Source organism: Podarcis tiliguerta (genome assembly GCF_965153285.1).
Source record: "Podarcis tiliguerta genome assembly, chromosome: 1".
Classification (NCBI taxonomy): Eukaryota; Metazoa; Chordata; class Lepidosauria; order Squamata; family Lacertidae; genus Podarcis; species Podarcis tiliguerta.
Genome location: NC_139534.1, coordinates 49,949,759 through 49,975,837, shown reverse-complemented (window position 1 = coordinate 49,975,837; position 26,079 = coordinate 49,949,759). Strand labels below are relative to the sequence as shown.

The 26,079-nt window shown below is 45.3% G+C and overlaps 1 protein-coding gene and 2 long non-coding RNA genes across 4 annotated transcripts in view; 1 reads left to right on the top strand and 2 right to left on the bottom strand.

Annotated features, from left to right (window-relative positions):
- The window catches only part of LOC310673230, a 78,219-nt gene that overhangs the window by 37,781 nt on the left and 14,359 nt on the right, over positions 1-26,079 (bottom strand). The gene's annotated exons all lie outside the window — the stretch shown is intronic.
- Positions 1-26,079, top strand: part of IGFBP5 (insulin like growth factor binding protein 5) — a 42,000-nt gene that overhangs the window by 4,087 nt on the left and 11,834 nt on the right. The gene's annotated exons all lie outside the window — the stretch shown is intronic.
- On the bottom strand, positions 1,663-5,962 carry LOC310673218. Of its 2 annotated transcripts, none has more exons than XR_014508917.1 (3): positions 5,406-5,962; positions 4,206-4,397; positions 1,663-1,860 (listed from the first exon to the last, which is right to left on the bottom strand). It is a non-coding gene; the product is annotated as an uncharacterized lncRNA (long non-coding RNA). The 2 variants fall into 2 exon arrangements; XR_014508918.1 differs by having other exon boundaries at positions 4,224-4,397.

Below are 26,079 nucleotides of genomic sequence, written 5' to 3'. Positions count from 1 at the left end.
TGGCACCAGAACAGTAGAGTGTGAGAACGGAGAAGTATATTTTCATAGGCATGTTTCTAAGCAACTGGTGAAAAGGAAAAATGAAGTTTGACTTGAACTTGAAGGCTTCTGCCAGGTTGGCCAGAAATCCAAGGAGCAATCGTTTAGGAAGCCAGTCCCAGCAATGACCAAAATTGGCCCAGAGCTGGAAACTGAAGAGAGCGGGGGGGGGGGGGGGGAGTCAGGCCTGTATACAATAAATTAAGCACTGGTGGGGAGAGGTGGTTGGTTCTTCCTTGTTCTTAAATGTTCTTCTGCCCTTATTGCTTTTAAAGTAGGGTTTCCTCTCTCTCTCTCTCCCCTGACTGTTTCCTCTTCTAGATGGGCTACAATCGTCTAATAGACGTCCTTTTGGAAACAGGGGCTAATCACTATACCTCTGCTTGTCCTTGCCCACTGATAAAATTGCATGACTGGCAAGTCTGGTAGAGTGAAGCAGTGGTCAAGCCCACTGAAAGTGCCTGCTCATTCTAATTGGCACTGCATGCCACAGGATGCTGTTGTTAATTACCCACACACCTGGTCCAGGGTAGTGTAGCTTGACCACTTACATCCTGAGTGCCTACACTGAACCGCATGCTCAACTTCTGCAAGCCATTAAACAGCAACCCTACCTGAAGCTGCTTTCCACTATGATGCATTTATTTATTTATTTATTTATTTATTTATTTATTTAGCTATTTGGTTTTCGGCAAGCCATTTCCCAGCTACCTTTCTGATCATTTGGTTATATGCTTATGCTTCCATCATCTGTGGGCATCCAGTCATAGGAGCAGTCATAGGGAGCTCCCATATGCCAGGTTCAGACCGTTGGTCTATCTAACTCTGTATTGTCTGTATATCTATACTGACTGGCTGTGACTCTCTAAGATTACAGATGGAGGTCTCTCTCAGCCCTACTTGGAGATATGAACCTTCCTGCATACAAAGCGGAGCTCTGAGCTATGGCCTCCCCCCCCCCCCCAAGTAGTCAGGTGGGCGCTGGCAGACCGCAGAATGAGGCTGGTGGGGCAGAGTCCTTCCAGAAAATCATGCAGCAGAAAGATCATAGGGCCCATTCTTCCTGGGACCAAACCAAATTGGAATGCGGGGGGGGGGGGGGTCATAGAATTGAATACTTATCCATGTTCTGTTTCGTTTCAAAGGCCTTTCCTGCATGCAGAACATTGGCAGATCAGGAAGAAGACTGAGTTATATACCTTCTTCCTGATATGCTAGCCTTTGTGGTTCTTCTTTTAAGGTGGGAGAGCATTCAATCATTTGATTCCCCTACCTGTGTTTTGAATGGTACACTAACCTGCTGGAAGTTCTTGAGAAGGGCATTCAGTCATCTCATTCCCTGACAGCTTTTTGAAGTAGTATAATTCCCACCGAGCTTCCTTCTGTCATTCCAATGAACACAGTTGCTAACCTCAGACACCAGCCACACCCTCACAGCCCTACCTGAGTAATGAAGGCTTGCAGAGCAATATCCAGCTGCCACAGAAGCATCCCCTGGTGGCCACATGCAGAAACAACAACGGCATTGTAGAAAATAATGACTAACAGAAAGATGGGTTGTGTGATAACAATTAAATCGTTGGTGTGATTTCCTAAGGAACCAAGCAACAGGAACAAAATGGCCAAGGTATTTTCCATTTTTATTTCTCAATTAAAGTCAATGTTTTTGAGAATAGAATGCCGGCAGATATGCTTCTTGGTCACTGAGAAAATATGGTAGTCGCTTGGGGTGAACAGGCTACTGGATATTTGTATGCCTAGTTCAGAAACCTACAGCCAACCAACATGAATTCATTTTCTCAAAGAGGCCAATGAAATCACCTACAAAGAGAAAATGAAAAGTGTTGTTTATTATTAATGCCAGTATCACACATATATTCCTAGAATCAGTATATCCGTCATATACAGATGAGTGGTCATATTCCTTGCAAATATTTGAATTTTAGAGTTGGAAGGGACCCCAGAGGACATCTAGTCCAACCCCCTGCAATGCAGGAATCTCCACTAAAGCATCCTTGACAGATGGCCATCCAACCTCTGCTTAAAAGCTTCCTAGGAAGGAGAGTCCACAACCTCCCAAGTGAGACTTTGGCCCTGTGGCTTACTTGCAGGGGAATTGATGCAACAGTGAAGAAACGAAATGGCAATCATATTTAGTATGGCTGTTCTGGATTTATCCGTTTTTATTTTAGAAATGTGACCACTTTTTTCCACCACTTTTTTCCCTCACCACATCACACAGGCGTTTTTATTTTTCTGAGAGAAGGCAATTAGCAGCCCACTCTTTCCTAGGCATGTTTCTCCACCGGAAGACCCACTGCAGGCTCCTTTCACACATTACATTTCCCCCACTTTTTTAATTAATTGCTATTTAATGCAACACAAAAGTGGCACTCATTCACTTATAATTTTCCACACAATTTGCACATTACATTTTTCATATGTGCATGCACATCAAAAGAGGAGGGACTGTGGCTCTGGGCCTGAGTACATCTTTGGCATGTAGAAGGTCACGTGGTCAGTTAATTCTCTCCCTGCTCCCTGCATCTTCACCCAAAAAAAGTTGACAGGCAGCACAGGGTTGGAAAGGGGCCTGCCTGTATCCTTGGAGAGGTCACTCTAGCCTCAGAATAGACCGTGCAGAGTTAGAGGGATCTGACTCAGTCTTTGCTCAAGACTCCACGCCACATCTTCTGACTTCATGTATTTGGTGCCTGCGATGTGTGAAGCATCCCAGAGAGGAGAAGGACTCATGATTTGAAAAGCACGCAAGGGATTGCAGAGTTCAGGGGGCCCCAATTTGCTACCCAGGTCCCCAAACCCACTGGAAGGTGACACATTTCCTAGAACCCAAATGAAAGAAGAAGTGCTTCTTCACACAGTGCATAGTAAACTATGACATTTGCCCCCACAAGAGTAGTGATGGTCACCAACTTGGATGGCTTTAAAAGAGGATTAGACAAATCCATGGGACTGGTTTCAACAACCTGATTCCATTAGTGGAAGCAGGATGCTGGACCAGGTGATCTTTTGGCCGGATCCAGCCCGGCATGCCCTCCAACATTTCTCTGATGAAAATAGGGACATCCTAAGGAAAAGCGGGACATTCCAGGATCAAATCAGAAACCAGGATGACTTGTAAATCCGGAACTGTCCCTGGAAAATAGGGGCACTTGGAGGGTCTGGCAGGGGTCTTCTAATGTTCTTACGTTGCTCTTCTAATGTTGCTCCAAAGTTCTCTGTCCTTCCCTTCCCTCATGCCCGTTAAAAAAAATCTGTGCTGAAGTAATGAGGAATGAGTTGATAAACTACTGATAGGCTTTCTTACGAGACCATGAGCCAATGACAGCTGTTACTAGGGAGGAGGAGAGAGTCTCGGAGGCTGGATTTTTTTTTTTAAAAAAAAGAAGTTTTTGCTGTATCAGCTTTCACAAGACAGGAGAGAAGCGTCGACTTGAGCTTAAGTTTCCTGCGGCTAGTAGTAGATTTAATATTTTATCATTCCTTTGACATGCTTTCCCTTGCACTCCCCACTCAAATGAGTTTAACATGGGGCTGGGTATATAACAGACACACAACAGCTGCAGCAGGGTGTCTGGGATATAAAAGGGGGCAGGTGCACAGCTAGGAATGGAGGAGGGAGGCCCTGGGTGAACTGGGGTTAGGGGGGTGAGGGTTGGGGCAAGGGTCATGGGAGCAGCCAGCTGTGTGTGCCTTTGACAATTGCCAGGATGCGCTGTCCATCCCAGGGTGTAACTGGCAACCCTTGGTGAACTGTTCTCTCCCTCTCTTCCTTTCCCTGCATGAAGCCATGACAACATCAAAAAAAAACCCTCCAGACGTTAAAGCCAAGGCTAGTAGCAACAGGTCTGTGGCTCGCTCAGAAACTGGAAAAACGCCATTCTTTTTTCTTGCTCCCCCCCCCCCCATCTACAGGGATGGGGGGAAAGGGTGGGGGGAGAGCAAGATGTTTAAACTGTCAGGTCCAAGCAAGAAAGCTGAGTTTCTGTGAACTTTGGGGAAGACGGCAGAGTGCTCCAGAGGGGAAAGGTGGCATGTGGATTTTGAAGTGGGAACAGGTTTAAGGAAGAGAAGCAAGTCAAACTCCAGAGAAAATCAGATTTGCAAAAGGTTGTGTGTGAAAAAGAGGAGTACAGGAAGCTTACTTTATGAAGTCAGGTTACCTTTTCATCTAACCTGGCTTTATCTCCTCTGGCAGGCTTTGACTGCTGTTGAGCAGAAGACTTTTACATCACCTTCTGTCTGATCCTTTTTCTCTTGAGAAGCCAGGGTTTGGACCTGGGATCTTCCTGATTGTCTCTACCACTGAGCCATGGCCCCCTCCTGAGAGGAAGGATCTGTACAATGGAGGCAGAATTTTATCCACAAAACTGATCAGTCAAAATTAGCTGATTCATGTGTTGGATTTTACATACATAAAGCTGCATTCTAGCATTACACCCCCCACAGGAACATTGAGGGACATTGGAGGCAGGATAGGTGCACTGAATGAGCAGAGGTGACAGGCATGTCAACTTGCTCCCTTCCATATAATATGGGCCAGTATTATCTGACCTGGCCCCATACATGTATAGTGTTTACTGAATTGAAGCTGAGTATCATTTGTCCATGTGCTTTATGTTTGATGCTCCCCCCATCATTTGTATGACGACGTGTCCCAACTGTCCACATATGATAACATGCTTAAAAGGCAGTGCCATCAAAAAAGGAGACCATAGGCTGGAAGGGACACCAAGCATCATCCAAACTGACCCCACCCCCACCCCCGCAAAACCCACAACAATATAGAATCATAGAATTGTAGAGTTCGAAGAGACCATGAGGGTCATCTGGTCCAACCCCTCACATTTGCCCAATGTGGAACCCACGACCCTGAGATTAAGAGTCTCATGCTCTACCGACTGAGCTATCCTTTGTTCTGCATGTGATTTGATCCACTACATCATTGCAGGATTTTGACACAATTTATGAAAGGCAGTCCTAGCAATTACCATTTACTCTGGCTTCAGTGCACTCCCACTGCTAACTTTTGTATCCATTTGCACTGGTTACCCACAATGCAGAGCTACCCTGTAGGAGGTGGTTTTTTTATTTGAGAAATACAGTAGACGCTCAGGTTGCGAACGTGCCTCCCGCATGGATCACGTTCGCAACCCGCAGCACTGCGTCTGTGCATGCACAGGTTGCGATTCAGCGCTTATGCGCAAAGCGCAATTTAGCACTTCTGCACATGCGCGACCGCCAAAACCCGGAAGTAACCTGTTCCAGTATTTCCAGGTTTTGGTGCGTCCGTAACCCAAAAAAACCACAATCTGAAGCATCTGTAACTCGAGGTATGACTGTACCGCTATTTGGTGCATTTCCCCTTGAACCAGCATAAGCCACATTCACTTCAGAGTCAAGCGGAGGTGTGTACATTTGAGACAGCCATTGCACATGTGCCGATGACAGTTTCATGAACAGGAGGTGCTGGGGTAGCAGGGGCAGGGAAACCAAACAGGTAATGCACATCAGGTGAAGCTATCGTCTCTGTTGTGTACAACAGCATGCAAATGGAACTTAAAATGCAGCAGGGGAGGAAACAACCTCATTGTGTTTTAAACCCCCAAAGTGTATATAGCCTTGGAAAGCATTCCTTGACTGCAGAAATAGGTTGCTTAGTAAGTACATAGGGATGTCGGCATTCCTCTTGACCCTCTCTTTTGTTGCCTTCCAAAGAAGCAGAGCAGCAGAACATGAGCAGTTTCTTTTCAAGCAAAGCTTGGGGATTTTGGCAGCATCCTCCTGGCCATGCTTAGCTTATCCAGAAGTAAGCCCTAATGAGGCCTGCTCTGTGCATGTGGCAAAATGGGGTGGCAGAATACTGAAGAGACAGAATGGACATTACCACTTCAGGCTACAAGGGAAGTATGTCACTTTAGAATGCTCTTGCATTCCATTCCGAGTAAAATTGTGACATAGCCAAGAAAAAGTTACAGTACTTTCTGGAATGCTCCTCACTCTGCTACTTTTCCAGTTTTTCAAACCTGTAACACCAACCCTTCTGCAGTCTGGAGCACGATACAGGAGTGGGGAACCATTTTTCAGCCATGCAGGGCTGATGGACAGTGACTTGAACTGTGCTTTCCATAGGGATCACCTGCACAATCAAGTTCTCCATGGGGAACTCAGCCGCACTTTCACCTGCCCTGTTGCATATGTTATCGGGTGTGGAGCAGGTGATCTTGGCCTCACAGGCCAAATTGGGACTTGTGGTGGGACACATTTGGCAATTCCCCACCCTTGTTGAGTGACAACAGAATTCTACCTCTTCATTGCCGCATGAGTAGCAGATCTGGATTCAACAAGACTTAGTTCCTAGTAAGATGGTTTAGGATTACAGCCCATTCCTGTGCAGGCTCAGTTAATAGGGCATGCTACCAAGCTGTAACCTTAAACCAGGCTTCCTCAACCTCAACCCTCCAGATGTTTTGAGACTACAATTCCCATCATCCCTGACTACTGGTCCTGCTAGCTAGGGGTCATGGGAGTTGTAGGCCAAAAACTTCTGGAGGCTCGAGATTGAGGAAGCCTGCCTTAAACATATGTTTCCTTCTCTTCAAGTAGAAGCTGCTAAGGAATCACCAAACTTCTACCCCCACTTTGTTTGCACCTTCTGTGTTTTTAATACCAGTATGACTTGGACATATTGGTCAATGATGAGGCTCATCCTCAAGCTCAACTTCCATCCTCCTCTGTTCCTTGGCTGTTGATGTTTTAAATAAGGACCATATAACACTTAAAGAGGTTTATATATGCAGTGCATACATGCCCACAAAGAGGGTCTAACAGTTGTTACATACGGATTCACAGCATTAATGTTTACTGTTAACGGAAGACCGCCAACACTGAGAAGTTGACCTATATAAGGAATCCTTCCCACTCGGATGGGTGTGTGCATGTATGCTCATCTGAATATCCTAGGAATTGCCTTTCCTTAATTTCATTGTACACAGGTTGTACATTGACAATAAAGGTATTATTATTAGCCCATCCTCTGCATGCAAAATCCACCTGGATGGTCTCTACTAAACTTAATCATTGTAATCCAAGCATCTCTGGCATTTCCACTGTTTGCAAGCCTTTGAATCATCCTAGGCTGTATTTTTCTGCATTATTATTGTTCTGGGTGGGGTTGATCTGATAGTTAGGAATGGCTGGGAGGGGGGTCCTGGCTTAGTGCAGAACCTTAGAAGAATAGTTGGCAATCATCAGAGGTTTCCCAGTCCCATAGTTTCATGATTGCTGCTATCATTTCTGTGATTCTGTCATTCTGCCTGAACAAACTGAGATTCACAATTTCTCTTTGCAGAAGTTGTGATTAGCAAAACTTTTTAAAAAAAAAGAAAGAAAGAAAAGAAAAAAGCAAAAGGCTAGGTGAGGTTCCCTGAAACCCAGCAGTGTCCGTGAAGCAGTGAACCTGATCAGCTTTGCAAACATAGCAGTGATAGCTCTGGCAGAAGAGTTCACATAGAGAGTTTCGGTGACCAGGTTCCTTGCCAACTCTTGAAGCCGCTCCTGTAGCTCTCCCTTTAAAAACAGTCTTATCTACAGCAATTAGCAGCTGATAATGCTTGACTCCATGCTCTGAAAAGTTTCACTGCTGATTCCCACAGATCAAACCTCTGCCAGAAGAGCAGGCCAGGCTGTTTGGCTTTCTGGATAGTTATTGAAGGTGGCATAAAGAGGCAGAAGTGTCATGTTCAGCCAGCAAAGGCAGACCTAGAATATGTCTAATGCTCTTCCATTGCAAAAAAATATAAAAATATAAAAAATGTGAGGGTCTCCACCTGCCTTAGGGGCCTTCTGGGTCAAATCTAGACCTTTGAGGGGTACTCTTTGGCCTCATGGTTACCAACACTGGACAACAGATAAGCATACCAGAGCTGTTCTGCATGACCAATGGACTGAATAGCAGACTCTTAGGGTGGGCAGGCTTGCTGCTCCCCGCCCCCTCACCAATTTCCTTGCTGGCAGCAGCCTTCTCCCAAAATTAATTGCTGATCAAAGTGATATGGCCTTGAAGACAAAAGGAAGAAATTGAGTAATTTCTCATTTTTCAATTTCCTCTCCTAACCTGTCAGAATATCACCTTGTTCACTTGCCAGAGAGAGGAAATAAGTCTGTCAATTACTCCGGTGCTCTGACACATGATAAAAGGACCCCTACCCCCATGAGCTGTGTCCCATGTATTGCCCTTCCACTACATCACTGGGGGCGGCAGGAGGTGGAACTCTGGGAGTTTTGAGCCTGGCTTTTGATCTGCATGTGGTTCCTGCTTTTGAGAGGAGGGAGCCAAGTGTCAGCACCACTGACAGCACTACTCATCAGCTGTGCAGTGAAGGTGGCTCTTTTTCTGACTCCTGAGCATAAGAAAATGGGCAGTTGTACTGGTGCTTCTTTGCACAGCACACTGTGTTATGGAATGACAGCGCAAATGACCATGGGATGAAGGGAAATTAAGATTCCATTTCCTTTGCAGGGCACTTTATGTATGGAGAAAGAAATAGCTTCCTTCTGCACGATATCCCTGGAAGGAAAGTGGAAATGTGCATTTCACAAATTTATTTTATTGCATTGCATTGCATTTCTATCCCACCTTTTCCTCCATTGAACTCAAGGTTTTCCTTTCACCATGTTATCCTCACTACAACCCTGTGAGGTAGATTAGGCTAAGAGAGAGTGCCTGGCCCATGGTCACTGGCTCTCCCAATGTGGAGAGCAGGGGCAGATCAGCTCTTGGCTTTTAAAGTAACTCTGCCACCACCCCAAAAGAAAGAACATCACCAGCAACCTTGCCTCATATTTTTTTTAATTTAGAAAGGGTAATGTTGATGTGATAAATAAGTGGGAGCAGCTGGAGAGAAGCCAATTTTTAGAGCATGACTTGGATCGTCTGGGTGGGAAGTTAATCAGAAGTTATGGGTAAAATTCATGGAACTGAACTGAGTGGGGAGCAGATGAATTTAAAAAAATTATTTGGGGTAATTTGAAGAAGAAACTGATTGGCTTGCCTTCTGGGAAATGTAAATTTGAGTCGTTTTAAATTCGCACTTCTGCATCTAAATTAGCATATGTAAATTTGTGTGTTTCAACAGCGCCTCCTGTTGTAAAACATTTAAGTACACTAGGTTGCAAGAGAGTCATATTAATTGTCAGGATAGACGTGATTAAAAGCCAAGCAGCTCACACAGGCATTAGAAGAACAGAGTGCAACAAAATGTTGCACTATGAAATGCCAGCCAACCTTGTCTGCTTTGAGGGTATTCCATTCTGTTTTCCCCCTTCCCCTCACCCTGTATGTTTGTACTTTCCCCCACAACAGCACTCAGGACTCCTCACTGTGCTGTTTTGGTGTCCCTCACAATAATTTCCCCCCTAAAATTGTTTTCCTCCCTTTGCACTTGCATAAACCTTGGGGTTCCCCTAAGCCCCCTAAATGTGGGGAACCTTTGGCCCTCAGGATGCTCGGCCCATTGGCCCTGCTTGCTGGCGCTGATGGGAGTTGCAGTTCATCAGCAGGGTTCCCAACTGCTGCCAGACCTAAGCCTTCCCTTTTGTGCCTAATGATGTTGTTCTGGATACATACCAGATCAGCAATCAGAGAAGGCATTCACTATTGGTATAGGTAGGATCTGCCCACCAACATACCGCAAAAGTTCACTTTCCAAGGCTACCCAATTTGCATCTAGGTCCTCCAGTTTGTGTATGCAAGCTGCAGGTGTTTGCATGTGCAAATAAGTACCACCCTAGACTTTCCAAAGGTTGCAGGTGTTGGTGGGTGGCTTGAGAATTTAACCCATTAGGAACTGGACTCTATTAGACAATCCTTCCCATCTACCCACTGTGTGTTTTATTTTGATTCTTTCTTTTCCTTCAGTTATACCTTGCAGCCCAGTGTGGTGTTCCCAAGGGGTCACCCATCCAAGCACTGACTTTAGCAAGATTCAGTACCATGTCCCTGCAAACCATCTCCCCACCCATAATAGCAGCTACAGGGGGGGAAGGATTAAACAGGATTAGACAGGATCACAACAGAGTGGGAGGAAAATTAACCCCCTTTCCCCCTTGTGCCATTTTGCTGATTAAAATCCCTCCCCCAAGCTGCTGTTTACACTAGGAGGGAGGGAATGCTTCCAGGTGTCACTTGGGTACCAATAAATTTTCCTCTGTAGGCTAAACACTAACTTTGGCATCAAGTGTGGCCAGCACCAGTTAAGGGGCCCTAGAGCCCACAGTAGGTGTGGGCCCACAGTAGGTGTGGGGTGTTTTAAAGGAGACCCTAAACATAGATCTGCCACATCATGTCTAGCTTGGTCCTGCATGAGTGTGGTCTTGGTCAGTCCCCCGGATGGGAAGCAATTGTGAGTGAGCTATAAGTACAATCAGTTAAAAATCCATCAAAAAACATGGAAATCCAATGGTGCCTGTTTCCCAGCTGCCGTGTGAACTGTCCAAGATGCAGAACCTTCATCTGTGAGTGGGAATAATGCTGGCAACATGGCCCTTACAATTTGTGAGGACTCTTTTTGTGAGTTCTCCTCCTGGAGGAAGAAGGGAGGCTTCTGCAGAATGTGGCACCTGGTTGTGAACCCTGCCAGGGCAAATTATTCAACAGCACTTTGTGGCTTTGTCGGGCCAGTCTATCCAGAGGCGGAGAGAAGGGTGGGGTTAGGGAAGAATTTGGAAAAGGGTGGGTGGGAAACAGGATCCAGGAAAAACAATTTATTTGTTTGGCAAGCTTCTGAAGATGCTCCAAAGAATCCAGAGTTTCTGTTCCCTTACATTTTTCTAATTGCAAACACAAGCCAAAGGAGTTGATGTTGGGAGGTGCCGCAACTGCTTATTTCTAATGAGTAATCTCTAGGCTGTGGACCAATTACATACTAAAAGCAGATTTAGATGCTGTTTTCTCTTATTTATTTGTGCTCAAAAATACTACAATGTGAACACACACACACAAGTTCAATTCACCACTCTCAAGGGACATCACTTGAGCTACTCTTTACTTAAGTTTACACTACTGTAAGCCTCCTCTAGTTCCTGGCAATGGTGCTCAGAGCAAAAGTAATATGAAGCACATAATTCTGAGACATATGCAGACATCCAGTTGAACTGAGCATCTTGGTAACAGCAATTACCATTATTCCTGGCCATTGGCTGGGGCTGGCGGGAGTTGAAGTTCAATGTGGTGTGTGTGTGTGTGTGTGTGTGTGTGTGTGTGTGTAGGGCTCACCTACAGAACTGATTAATGCTGCTTGGCTGGAGGGCTCCCAAGGTTGAATGAGCTTAAAACAGGGTCAGAGTTCAAAATTTTTACCAAAGTTACCCAAGGGGAAACATCCATAATAGTGTTTTTTTCTGTGTGTGCTCACTTGTCCTAACTAACACACATACACCTCGGTAAGCAATTCTTACCATATACACCATAGAAAGGAGCCTTGCTGTTAGAGTGACCAGATGGCTCTGGCAAATCCAACCAATATTTTTAATTAATTGCCCCTGATCCATTGATAGGTTAATTGCACTGATTAATCAAAGTAATGCTTTTAGACCTGGCAATTTCTGATTGATGGATGGCTTTGAAACCTGTCTGGCTCCCCCTCTGCCACCCCACCCACCTCCCTCCCCCTCCCCCAGCCAATCGAGGCAATTCTTCAGCTTTCAGTTGGGTAAAGGAGAAGGAAATAATGATTCTGCTATTCCTTTGAGACCAGGCCACGCTTTCTAAGGAGCTTACTGTTTCAAGTACCCACCTATCCATCACTCAACTCCCCCACCCCCCCACCCCTTTCCAGTGTTATGCCTTTCAGGGATCTTGTTGAAATCCCCCCTTTCAGCCAAAACACAAGGACAGAAATACATTGTGTAAACAAACAGAGCAAATAACATTGTGAATGGGTTTCCCTAAGTCACCAGGTGTTTGTCCTCCAAGCAGCTGCCCTGGGGGACCAATCCTGCTGAGCACTGAGAAGCAATGTTAAGAAGCGGGGGGGGGGGGGGGGGCATTGAGGGAGCTCAGAAACCTTGTGTGATTGAGATGTTGTTATGTTGGATCCTGGGCTGCCTTGTTTGATTTGTTTTAGCTGTAGGGTTGTTGATGGAGACAGCCAGTCTGTGTTTGCCATTGAAGGTAGCAAAGCAACCCAGGTGGAGGTTATCAAGGGAGCTGCTAATGTGGGGGTGGGCACTGGTTTAAAAGAGCCTTTTCTGCTTGCAATGGGAGGTTTCTTATAAAAACAGCTGAAATGGATGTCACGTTTTACATCCTCCCCATTTTCAAATCCAACATACTGTATCTATTTCAGAAATAATGTTACAAGAGTACAAGCTTCAACTTTTGGTGCAACAGTGTAATCCCACATGCACACCATATATTTAAAGTGCTAGTATGTGACTTTAAACAGCAACGGCTTCCCCCAAATAATTCTGGAAGCTGTAGCCTGCTAAGAGTGCTGAGAGTTATTAGGAGACCCTGATTCTCAGGGTGCTTTAACAATCAATCCCCCTTCACAGAGAACTCTGGAAATTGTAACTGTGAGGAGAATAGGGGCCGTCTCTCAGCACCCTTAACCAACTGCAAACTAGAACTCTTTGGGAGAGAGAAACCATGACTGTCTATTGTGGTATCATAGTGCTTTGAATGCATGGTGTGAATATGGTCTAAGTCTAAGACAGCCTTCTCCAACCTACTGACCCAACCACAGATATTTCGGACCCAGCCAGCATGGGTACTTGTCAAGGAGGATGGGAAGTGCAATTCAAAAAACATTTGGAAGGCACTTGGTTGGAGAAGACTGACTGAACAGTTTGTCTCAGAAGTGAGGCCTATAGAGTCCAATGCAGGGCCAACCTACAAGGTGAGCTGAAACAGCCACCTCAGGCAGCAGAACCACAACAGGCAGCACCCCACCCCACCCACTCCACGTCCTCCACTAGTGGAGAAGTAGCAGTAGCAACAACTTCCGACAAGATCTTGCTGCAATCTCATGTCTTCCCTAAGATCTTACAACAGCTCCACAGGGTCTCACTGAACCTTCTGCCTTTGACATTTCTTCACAGGTGCTGCCACACGATCCTGTGACCCTTAAGGTGTTGTTGGACTCCAACTTCCATCAGCCCCAGCCATCACAGTCAATAGTCAACAATGATGGGGGCTGGAGTCTCACAACATCTGGAGGGCCACAGGTTCCCCATCCCTGGTGTAGACAGTACTGAGGTGAAGGGACCAATCATCTAACTTGATATAGGGCAGCTGCCTATGTTTCTGGGCAGTGGTGCAGATTGGACCCAAAAGGATGGAGCAAGCAAATGGCCTGTAGTGTCTGTGGCAAGGGAGAGAGGCTCAGTGAGGGTATCTTGCCTGAAGACACACACACACATACACTGCCATCACCAAATAAAAATATGGAGCCAGTATTGTTGAAGTATAATCTGTAGCATGAGACACTGAGGAAAAGCAATCAATATGCAAGTGAGCAATCGTGTTTCATGGGCTGAGTGCTTGCCCACCTATTTAGCAGATGGTTGGCATCACTCGGTTTGTCACCATTGACTTGAGAGTGATAGACCCATAACATTCATAACACATGGTGCAACTTTATGGCTGTAAGATTCTGCTGTATCATCTACTGCTGGCAATTAAAATACTACCTTGTACAGCAAGCCAAGAGCAAACTTTGCAGAGGGACGAGAGTTGTGGTGAGGTCAAAAGGGAATCACAGTTGTTGGCGCCCTTCACTTGCCAGAGACTATGTGTTGTTTGCTGAGTGTTTTGTCAGCTAAATTGTACTTCACATTTTTACTTCATTTTGGAATGTGGTGTGTGTGTGTAGAGTGAGAGCTATGTATTATTGCTTCAGGCATGGAAAAATGTACTTTTTCTGGTGCTGTGAGGAGCGTGTGTGTGTGTGCAATCTCCCCAAGCTTTCTACAAAGTATTCAAGGCATCTAACAAGGACAAAATTAAAATAACAAGATATATGTATATATATATGTATATAAGGTACAGCAATAATGCAAACCCATAATGCGGCAGAATTAAACAAATCAAAACAAACAGAACAAAATCCTGAAGAAGCAGTGGTGGAGATAAGCTACATTTCTGCTTGTCACACAGCTGTCAGGAGTCACCGGGGCTCTGCCAAATGAGAGAGAGAGAGAAGTTGGCAACCCTACACTTCACATACTGCATTCTTCACAACACGCCGGAGTGACTCAGCATAAACCAAGCAGATTCTTCAGAGCCTAAGTGGTCCCGTTAGAATGTCGGGAACGCTTTTGGTACTCAATATAGCACAGCACAGGCAGTGAAGTGCATTGTGGGGTTTGTTTGGCTGGCTTTGAATTATTATAAAGTGGGTCACCGCTTCCCCAAGCTCACATCCCAGCAGAATCTGTGTCTTTAACAGCTGTATTACGGTCAAAGCTCAACAGGCATATCTTTTTCCCATGTAGGGGAACTACACTTGTTGAATTTCTGCTTTTCAAGCAGCTGTTAAAGGCACAAGACTTCTGACTAGAAAATGGGGAGGGGCAAACCTGTGTTGTGTCAGTTACTTGATTGGTGCCATAATGTTTTCAAACTTTGCTATGCAATGGGTCTATCGCATTGTCCGGTAGTGGCCACTAAAACCTCACAAAACACAGTATGAGGAAGTGGGTCTCATAGGTTTTTATAAAGTCAAGATGAGAAGATCAAAATCTGAAACGGAGGGCAATCCACAGACATATGAGGCAAACCAGGAGAAGTAGGCTAACTCGGTGCTCAAATTATAGATGGCTAGTAGGGCTGGCTATGCCCTTTTGGGGTCTTTTTACAGCTGCTGTTTTTAAGGATCGCAGAAGTAGCATGGTTTGGCTAAAATGGGGAGGGGTGTCAGAGGGTGGGGCTTGTAGATTTAATAAAGAGTTAATAGGTTAAGTCTTTATATAGCTTTACATTATGGAAAAGTGAGGAACCTCTGGCCCTCCGGATGTGGATGGATTAAAACTTCCATCATCTGGTGCTGATGAGCATTGAGAGTCCAGCAATATCTGGCCATTGCAGATAACTGCATTACAGTGCTACCTAGATTTAATAGCACTATCTATTCTGGAAGTGGGAGCAAAGTTTGAGAGTTCCAGGTGAACTTTGCTTGGATTCTCTCCAATCCTATCTTGTGTGTGGTTGTTATTACAAGACAGTTTATTATCTTTCAGTGTACGTGGAAGCAATTCTTTCCTTGATTGAGATTTGCGGTTCTTGACTTACTTACTTTTTAAAAATCTTCTACATGAGGATGATTTTGCATTGCTTTCCATTTTTAAGGATTTTTTTTAATGGGTTGGAGTTTAGGAACAGATGACTAGATCTGTGGTGGGATAAGCAGCCTAGAGGGAAAATAGAATCTTAATCTGTTGGAGGGTTGGCATTCATCAGCGAGGCATCAATCAAAGGATGCTTTTAGGTGTGGGATATTCTGCCCTTGGGTAGTAGGATGACCCAACAGTCTCTTCCAGCTCTCTGATTCTAAGAACATTTTGCTTCACAGACATTGTCAAGTGTAGTGTGTGTCTTCCCTCCTTTAGATTCTTCTTTCAGACATTGCTATGCTGAATTTCCACTTGTGTGCATAGCAAATCCTCATGGCAGTGCCTCCTTTTGTAAAGTTTCAGCTCCTTCTCCTCCCCCTCCTATTGCATAAATCCTTCTTAATTCCACTTTGCAGGTCAAGAGGTATTTGCATGACTGGCCTTTTTCGGTCTGATAACCTGAGGATCAATATCTGCTGTTACATAGGGTCTCTGTGGTATGAGAACTGCAGGGGACAGGTCCTGTAAAATCAGCATATCGGAGCCCCAGTACAAAACACATGCCCAGAAGGGATTTTGTCTACACTCTTTTGTGCTTCTCCATCGATCAGGAGACACAGCACTTTCTTAAGATCACATCTCTTGTCTCCCCTGTGCACCTAGAAGGTATAAGCAAAGACGGGTTTGCAGTTTGCTACACAGACACTTGACCTCTAGGAACTGAACTGTGATGAATTCCCATACCCTTTTCCCCTTAGCTGGACACCAAACAGCTGTCCCCCGATAACAGCTTTCACTCACCACTCGCATGGCTGGGAGCCCAAACCAGAGCCTTAGAAGCAAAAGATCCCTATCCAATTACCACCCCTTGGAGCTGATTCTAAACATGCATGTCTTCTCCTCCTCCCCTCACCCAGCCATTTTTAGCTAGCAGAGAGACACTTCTGGTGGGGATCCCATTCCATGGAATACATGCTTCCAAGTCTACAGAGTTGTGGATAATCTATACTGAAAATCCCAACAGGGAAAGTGGGGTTGTTGTTCTTTTTTCCTTTCTGGGGAGCATACATAGGACATTATTGCAGTACCGTGGAAGCACTGAGGCAGTATGGAGATCACAGGGGAGGGTCGTAGTGATGTAATCTCCTCAAGCTGGCCTGGCAGTTCCCAGGAGGAGGAGGGATGCTGAATTCAAGAACAAGAGAGCATGATAATGACAGGTAGCTGAGCTGTGGAATGCAAGAATGCAGTCCTAACACATCCTTCCCCAACCTGGTGCCCTCCCAACATTGTTGGACTACAACTCCCAGCATTCCTGCACATCAGGCCAAGCTGGCTGAGGCTGATGGGAGTCAAAAAAACATCTGGAGGGTTCCAGGTGCAGTCTTAAGCAATTATTAAATGTCAACACTGAGTCTCCAATAGGACTGCCAACCAACAGCGGGTGGGGAGGGGAAAGCTACCTGGCTAGATTTATTTTCAGACCAGTGAAAGTTAGTTGCAAGGCCAGCCTCCCCTGCCTCCTCCTTCAGTCCTTTTCCCTTAGAAGAAGTGGGACACATGGGAACAGGCAACTTTTGTGTTATGCTCCACCACCCGCAGGTTGGCTCTGCCGCTAGATTTGCTCAGGGTTCCACCCCCAGGTCTCGCCCAGTAGCAGAATTTTTGATTTTAAGAGTTGGCAACCCGAATCTCTGGAGCTTGCCAAGAACACATTAAGCAGTCAGTGAAGGCAGTTGCAACCTTACAATGGCCACACCAGATCTATGGGGTTGTTATTAAACTAATCTAGACCAACCAGCATTTCGGATGGACTGAACAAGACATGGGACATCATGTATATGAACAAGTTGACTTTATATAATTTGAAGAAAGTACAGGCCTGAGGAAATCCTTTTGTTAGTAACTGGAACAGTGGCTTTCCAGAACCTATCAATTAATGGTGTACATTTTGATCTAATGAGTGGAATCCATTGATGAATGACTATCTTTCTTTATTTCAATATTACAACAGTAAAGGATTCTTAAAATTAAAGATGAAAACAATCAAACAATACATTAGACTGGTACATGTTGCTTCTGCTGGGCGGGGCCCAGATCCTGAGAGATACCCAGGAGCAAGTTAAGGCTGAAATTCAAAACCCATTTACTAGGAAGCAAGCCTCCTTGGACACAGTGTGACTTACTTATGGGAAAACATGCATAGGATGGCACTGCAAGTAGTGCTTCTCTGCAAAAGACCAATTGCCTACCGATAGCTATGCTAAAAGTGTTCCTTTGAGCAGAATCAAAGACATCCCAATTGCACATCTTGTAACACTTTGACTGTTGGGCTGACAAATGAAATAGTCTGGTGGAAGGTCCCCCCCCCCCCCATATTCTCTAATTTTTCTGACTTCACCTCTCACTTGTATTTCTAAAACTCCTCTGAGCACCTGTGAGTAATCTCACTTTGTGCCTACAACCTGCCAATATTTCAAGCTCATTAAGAATATTCATTGGTTTTCCTCTTAACCTCCTCTAAGTGAATCAATGTCTTTTATATTATAAACAATAGGTTCATTGATAGTGGGAATTAAAGCGCCCCTTGAGCTGGGGGTGGGGAAGGGGTAGAAAATTGAAGCCTACAACGGCAGTCTTTCCCCCTGCTAAGGGGTTATAGTGAGTTGCACAGTAGAAAATTAAGTGTGAATGTTTTTCCAGTCTCCTTTGACATAATTTCATTTAAAAGCAGCATTTTTTCTACTATGTGCAACATGAACTAAACATCCTAGTTGTTATAAGTATTACAATTGGGCTCCAATAATTTATCCCAACCCTTACAAGTTCAAGCTTGCAGATGGAAATTTTTCATCCCCCTTTTATATCATTTTATGGTTAGTTTTTTTATCATGCAAGACCAAGAATTGCTTTGACCTTTCCCGCAGCTCTGTCAAAACTGCCACAAATAAGAGAATTGTTCTCTTCTCATTGAATTCCGTAGTGTGTGTTTTTAGAATGATATTGTTCCTAGTGCATTGCTTGTTTGTGCTTTTTTGCACTATGTTGTGTGATTCCTCCCAGTTTAGTGTTACCTGCCTCTGCAAGTGTTGTTCATTGGCCTAGTACAGTGGTACCTCGGGTTACATATGCTTCAGGTTACATACGCTTCAGCTTACAGACTCTGCTAACCCAGAAATAGTACCTCGGGTTAAGAACTTTGCTTCAGGATGAGGACAGAAATCGTGCGGCGGTGGCAGCAGGAGGCCCCATTAGCTAAAGTGGTGCTTCAGGTTAAGAACAGTTTCAGGTTAAGAACGGACCTCTGGAACGAATTAAGTACTTAACCCGAGGTACCACTGTAATAGAAACAAGACCTTTGGTTTAGCCACTGGCCCATTCAACAGTTTGTTCAATGCAACAGTTTGTTCAAACTTCTTGAACACAGAAATATCAAAATGAAATTTAGTATAAGTGTTGAGGACACACTTCTTTGTTTCAGGCTCTGGTACCAGCTCAACTTCCAAACCTGTTTTTCAAAACCATGAAGGTAAATGGAAAATACACTGTAATGTGATAGCTGTTTTTGAGACTGAGATAACCAGAATGAAAGTCAGTGTACATGTTCAGGGCACCATTTTACACACCAAGTACATACAAGCTCTTAACAAGCATTGACAACCAACATGTGAAAATATGACTAGCACCCAAAGCATTTTCCAACCCTTTGGGTATGAGCTGCTGCCCTCACTTAGAAGCCAAAAAGTCCCTGGGACTTGACCATAACTCATTCTTTGGCCTCGTGAGCTATGGCTTGGCAGTGAATTCAGCCTTGGCTTGGCAAGCTGGAAACTGACACTGATGCTCTTTTGGAAATTCAGAGGCGTTGACATCACCAGCTGACATCATCAGGGTGTGGGTCCCAAGCATGATCCTAAGATGTGATGGTTCTTCATGTTCTAACTGATTCATATTCAGCCTCCCGCTGTCTCTACATGGGCTTTCTCTTCTTGCCTCCAACTCAATGGCAACCGGAATACTTGCTTCACCCCTTACTGCCTTAAGGGCTTCGTCTCACTTTCCAGACTGTCTAGAATGAGGCCTTTTGTTTGAAGGTATTATTATCCAGCTGTAAAGGCTCTCTTTCTTGGAGTCCAAAGGGACTGCAAATTTCAACCACTTATGCTGCTTCCCAGTTAATTCAAGGATGAAAGTAAAGGTGGGTTTTTAAAATATACATTAAAAAACAAAAACGATGACGCACCTTCTCAGGCAAAATATTGCATGTAATTTAAATGAATTAACTTGGCGTATTTGGTAACAAGGTGAAGGTCCTTACATCACACAGTCACAGTTCTTGCTTGAGCTGGGTAGAGCTTCTAGCTCCATCTCATCCAAGGAAGAAAGATTGCTTTCACCTTAATATTGTCAATTTCAGCATGTTATTCGGCATGGCCCTGTGGGTAACTGAAATTGTCTTTGTGAGTATGGAGAAACATCATCCCTAGCAGGACATTTAAGCAGTTTGCTCAGAAATTATCCCATTAATCACAACTCTCCAGGGAGGCAATCTGAGCTCAAGGGATATCTATGAGCAGGGGATTCTGATGACCCATTTAGGCATAAAGTTTTCTTATGTATCTGCATAGGACGTGGAGTAATAACCCACAGATCAGAAACTCATGAGGAATATCCTGACTATCTAGTTGATAAATAGTCCACGTTGCGGCACAGTTATGTAAACTTAGTCTCTAGACTTAATTGTCTTATGGGGAGCCCTCTTTGACTGATAATGGCCTTGTTCATGCACCACAGCTAGCACAAATGTGTGCACTCTGAGAAAGGTGATCATGGCTGCCTTGCTTCTCCCAAGTCATTCTGCTGATGGACTGTGGTTTGGTTTGGCTTGGCTTGGTGTAAAGCAGGGGTGGCCAACTCCCAAGAGACTGCAATCTACTTACAGAATTAAAAACTGGCAGTGATCTATCCCTTTTTTGGGGGGTTCAGGTCAAAGTTGTTGAGCTTTTTTAGGGAGGAGGAAAGCCACTCACCAACAGATCACTGGGGAAACAAACAGCCTCAATGAGCAAACTCCACCTTCTGTTCTGCAGAGCATGCAACAATGGAGGGCAGAGCGAGGGGGACAGATTCTATTTTACCCAGCGATCAACCGCGATCTACCAAAACCTCCCGGGGATCTACCAGTAGATCGCGATCGACCTGTTGGACATCCCTGGTGTAAAGCAACTTGAATCAGTGGGTGGGTGATAGACAGAAATGCAACCTATTTGTCGCCTTTATTCCTTCTTGAGTAACCACTCATTGTCATGTTGAGTGTGTCTGCTCAGACTTTACTTCTTCCTTCTTCTTGTTGCGTTAGTATTACTTTCCTTTTTGTTAACCTCATGACGCCATGAAAGCCACATATTAACTTGTCCTCAGAATGGCTTTGTTTGCCAGGGATAAAAAACCTTAAGTGGTCTTACCAAACTATTTATTCCTGCAGTCAACTGCAATATATATACCAAATTCAATAGGTTTAGCATCTTGTCCACATGCAGGGAATGTTTTTTGCCCCAGATGCCAAAGAACTTGACCAGACTTGAGTCACGCCTTGACCAGGCGGGGAGAGGCACCATTGCTGTCCCACCTCAGAGGCATCCCCTCTTCTTTTGCCTGCAGCGCTGAATAATAAAATCCATGTTGCCTTTTTATGCACCCCTCAAAGCCATTGCATATTTCCTAGGGACTCTTCTTTCATCCAGGCTGGAGAGGCAAGAGGTTGGTGGTACATGGAGATTAACAGCAAAGTACCAAAGGAGAGGGGGACCTCATAGATTGTTTAGAAAACACTAATGTGTGGTTGACGTAGGTGGTGGATCCTGATTGCATCAAGTGAGCGTCGCGCAAAAGCCCAGCTGGAGGGGCAGCTCAGGTTCAGGCAGTTTGAGTGAGCCTCGAGAACCAGTCGGGGAATCAGGTATCAGCGCAATGCGGTATCGGTGACACAGCCCAGGCCGAGTGTGTGTGCTCCACCGGATGCAACCCGCTCCTCTGCATTCTAGCTGAGGGACATATGATCCCTGCATAATCCTACCAAGCTTCTGTGCAGGGAGAGGAAAGGAGAAGAGACCTCTGCCCTTCAGAATTCCAGCTCTCCGTTCCTTCAACTCCAGGCAGCCTTTAATATCTGAGTTTCTCCTCACCACCATCACCGCTACCCTTTTCCTCCTTCCCCCTCCCCACCACCCCATTTCCACTATAAATGATAGATGTCTCGTAGATTTTCCTACAGACAGAGACCACCAAGGGTTGCTAAGCCGGCTAAATTTCAACCAGTCGAACCAGTTTGCAGCTAAGCCTGCCACCTGGCTGAGGTTTCTTCTTGCTTTTAAAGCTGACGCCTGCTCAGCATATGCACAGAGATCCATGGAAAACTGCAGGATGTCCTTTGCTTGCGATCTCTGTTTCCCCCCTCCACTGGCAAGCTGCGTGAGGCAGGGATCCAAAAGAAAGGTTGAAACTGAATTTTGGCATCACCAATGCATGTGCAGATGCACACACACATACTCCTAGCAATAGCAACTAAAGTTGCCATTGCATCCAAATCTAATGCTTCGGCATAAGGTGACTATGTGCTACCTTCAGGATCTTGCCTTTAAATACCAGTTACTGGGGGATGCAAGTGGGAGATGGCCATTGTGCTCACATCTTCCTTGTGGGCATCCCATGTGTGTCTAGTTGGCTACGGTGAAAACGAGGGGCTGGAGACAGATAGGCCTTTGGTCTGATCTAGCAGGGCTTTTCTTACAACTGAAAAAGCCAGCTTGATCAGGTTGCAAACCCCTATTCTTGCAAATCTCTATGCTTCCCCATATTTCTCTTTCTGAAATGCATTTTCTAAAAAAGTATCTATAACCTTTCCCTGTCTTTAGGGTGCTGAAATGCAGAAGAGAGCAGAACTCCTGCATCTTTAATAGAATTTCCTGCAATTCTCTTTTCTGCACAACTAGTAAAGGTGCAGAAGCTCTGCCTTCTTTTTGCATCTGGCCATCCCTAGCACCACTGCATGGGGAGATTTAAAATGAACAGGTTGTTGTGTGCTAATTGCATTTACTATGTGAAAAACCATGAGTTTGCATCTCTTCCATATCCAGCCTAGATGAGGCAATTGTAATATTGCAGGATCTAGATAAAGGACTGGGTCTACCCATGCAGCAGAATGACGTGAAGGGGCATCGGAATGGTAGAATGGAATGGAATTCAGCTGAAGGATCACGTCTGAGTCATCAGCACTCAGCACCACAGCAAGTTAGAACTGCTATCCTTGATGTAATAATTTTCTACTTGTGGGGCGTTTTTACATGGCAGGTGATATATTTGCCACCTGCAATGAACAGTATACGCTGCATCCTTCTGCCTCAGCTTTCTACCATTTCATTCTGAATTTAAGACCAGCCCAAAGCCACTGTTGGTTTTCCCAGCAGTGGCCCTCTTGGTAGCTGCTGTGGGCATGACTTCTCATGCAGAGCTAGCCAAGACGGTGCTGCCTAGATACTGGTGGGCTCCACTCCCACCAGCCCCATCCAACATGGCAAGTAACCCGGGTTGGGGGGAGCTGCAGTCTAACTACATCTGCAGGCACCATATTGGCTACACCTGGTTGTACTGTAGCTACACTCACAAGGCAACCACTGGGCTAAATAATTTCCTCCTTGCACAGCCAGCGATCAAGTTTTGGGATGTGGGGAAAGAAGCGTCTGCCTAGCCATTGTTGCAATGAGATGCTGGAGTAGGTGGATCTTTGATCTGCACCAGCAGGGCCAGTCTTGTGTTCTTATGTTTATGGTCACTTGGCTGCATGCTAGACTCTATGACGACACCTGAGCATGGGGAAGATCTAAGACACACGAGGGGTGAATGAGAGATAGTGTGCTATATAGTTCAGGGCGTTAGTAACCTTCTCCCCACCACACTAGCACCCCCTTTCTGATCTTCTCCCCACCCACTGACCGCCCCTGTGGCTGCTCATATCTCCCCTCTGATTACCAAAAGGAATTAGAACCTGGCCAGCACTTTCCTGCCCTGGCTTGCTGACAAATTCCAGGTTTAAAGAATTGTTTATACTTTCTGTAATTTATAACTTAACTGTGTGCCCAGATTCTATTTCCTGGGCTGATACGTGCGCTGCTGGTGCCCTCTTCGGGGCAATGGATAATATTGCAGCCAAGGTGGAGAGATTGCTTCTAGGCACTAGAAAAGGACTTACTTGGTGAAGGAATGTGACTATAGACCCACCACAGCTCTGGATAAAGGAGGTGGTGCTTATAGCTGTGGTTCACTATTCCTATGCCACACCCATGGCAAAATAAAAAGCCTAACTTTTGGGCCTCCAAATGTTGCCCACCATTCCTGACCATCAGCCATGCTGGCTGGGGCTGACAAGAATCATAGTTCGACAATATCTGGAGAGCCACAGCTTAGCCACCCTTCCTCTACAGTGGTACCTTGAGTTACAGACGCTTCAGGTTACAGGCACTTCAGGTTACAGACTCTGTTAACTCAGAAATAGTACCTCGGGTTAAAAACTTTGCTTCACGATGAGAACAGAAATTACACGGTGGAGGCAACAGGAGGCCCCATTAGCTAAAGTGGTACCTCAGGTTAAGAACAGTTTCAGGTTAAGAACGGACCTCCAGAACAAATTAAGTTCTTAACCTGAGGTACCACTGTACAGACAAGCAACAAGGAGCCTTAAGTATTTTCCCCCTCAGATGTGAGCTGAGGCTTTTTAAAAACACATGTCCATACATTAAGCAGAAAAGCAGAATAATACAGTGAACCAGTACTTTTGATTGGTCCTTTGTCCTCTGGAAACAGGAACTGACAAGAATCTCGGGCCTAGTGCTGATATTGAAGTGTTTGGTGAAATTAAGACAGGTTCGAAGGAAACCCCTGATCCCTTCAGAAGCTGTTAGCCTCCAACTTCCATCAGCCCCAGTCAGCATGGCCAATAGTCAGGGCTGGAGCTGTAGTCCAGCAACATCTCCCATCCCTGGGTTAAGGGATAGAGGATTTTGATATGTATCCTTCATAGCATGAAGAGGGGAGGAAGCCAGGCAAAGGTACCTATTTCACCAAAGCAGGATGCACACCTGTTGCCCTGAGCAGTGTTTCTGATGACCTGACGACAGATCTTTGGATCATGATGCTTCAACAGCATTCCCACCCACTTGCTCTGGCTCCAGCTCGCTCCCACCGCTAGTGTTTGAAGTCATGTGCCCATGACCTTAGCCACAATCCATATCTATCCTTTTTGATGCGTTTTTCTTCAAACCAGCTTCCATCTGATTTGAAAATGAACAGAATATTCACTTTGCTCTTAAGCTGAGGTGTGCACATTTTTGGCAGCCATTGCACGTGTGCAGATGACAGCTTCATGAATAGGTGTTTGGGAGGGAGTTGCAGGTGTGGGTTTTTTAAAAAAAACAACAGTTAATGAGCATTGAGTAAAGACATCCCCATCCCTCTCTCTGCAGCAATGTAGAAATGTGGCTTAAAATGCAGCAGTGGATGAAACGACCTCACTGAGTATTAAGCCTCTAATGTTACATGTCTTGGCCTGAGCTTCATCTCTATGTAACCAAAGCAGTGTTGTCTACTGAAGCAGCATGCATACAGGAGATGGTATGGATTGGATTGAATAGGTGAGGGAAGAAGCAAGAGGTGCGGCTCTCCCGATGTGGTTGGACCACCACTCCCATCAACTCTGACTGCTGGCCCTGCTGGTTGGGGCTGATGGGAGCTTGGGAGTCCAACAGCACCCAACAGGTTGCCCATCTCTACACAGCACTACCAACCACAAGGAACATCTTAAATTTGCAGCAGAGTCAGAACCTCTATTTGGCGTGCTAGGAACAAAAATTGGTGTGATTGGTGTGAAGCAACAAAAAGATTAATAGCCTAATTCTAGGTAATGGTTCAAAAGCTCATTCCCATTGGGGTCAACTGAGCTGCAAGCTGTCAAATCGTAAGCTGGAGAACATGGCTGAACCTCCATGTCCCCATATGCAACAGGAGATGGGAGAGATGCCTGCTCCATCCTCACCCCTGTCACCTCTCATCTCACAAGCAGGACCTGGGCTTCACGGTACAGCAGTGGGGGAAAGGGCAGGTGATGATGTTTGCATGCAGCTGCTTCCTCTGCTCTATCAGGGTGCATTTGTGTTCTCAGGATAGCAACTTGGTACCCCTCCAAGGACTTATTCCCTAGTCCTTATGTTTAGGACTGCACGGTAAAGTGTGGAGTACTTTGCAGGAAGCCCTGTCTTTAACCAATGACACTTCACTTCTACATCTGGATAAGGATTTTTAGGATTGGCCTCTTAAATATGGTGAGAGAGATCGGTTCTAGATTAAGTGCCCATAGAGGGAGACCGGAGAGAGGGTCTTCTTGGAAGAGGTGCAATAGTGGACTACCTTCTCCAGCAAGCTTGCCAACACAAGCTTAGCACCAAGTGGGTCATCTGTGACAGCTCAGATTCCAGGGTGATTTGAGGTTGTTGAAAGCTTTAAGGAGACTGGCTGCATCCTGGGTGCAGACAAAGCCAAGCTTCTGCCCTTCCTTTCTTCCACTCTGTGCTTCCTTTTAATCGTTTTCCTGTGACCACCCTAATCTCTCAGCTGCCCTGGGTGGCCTAGTAGAAA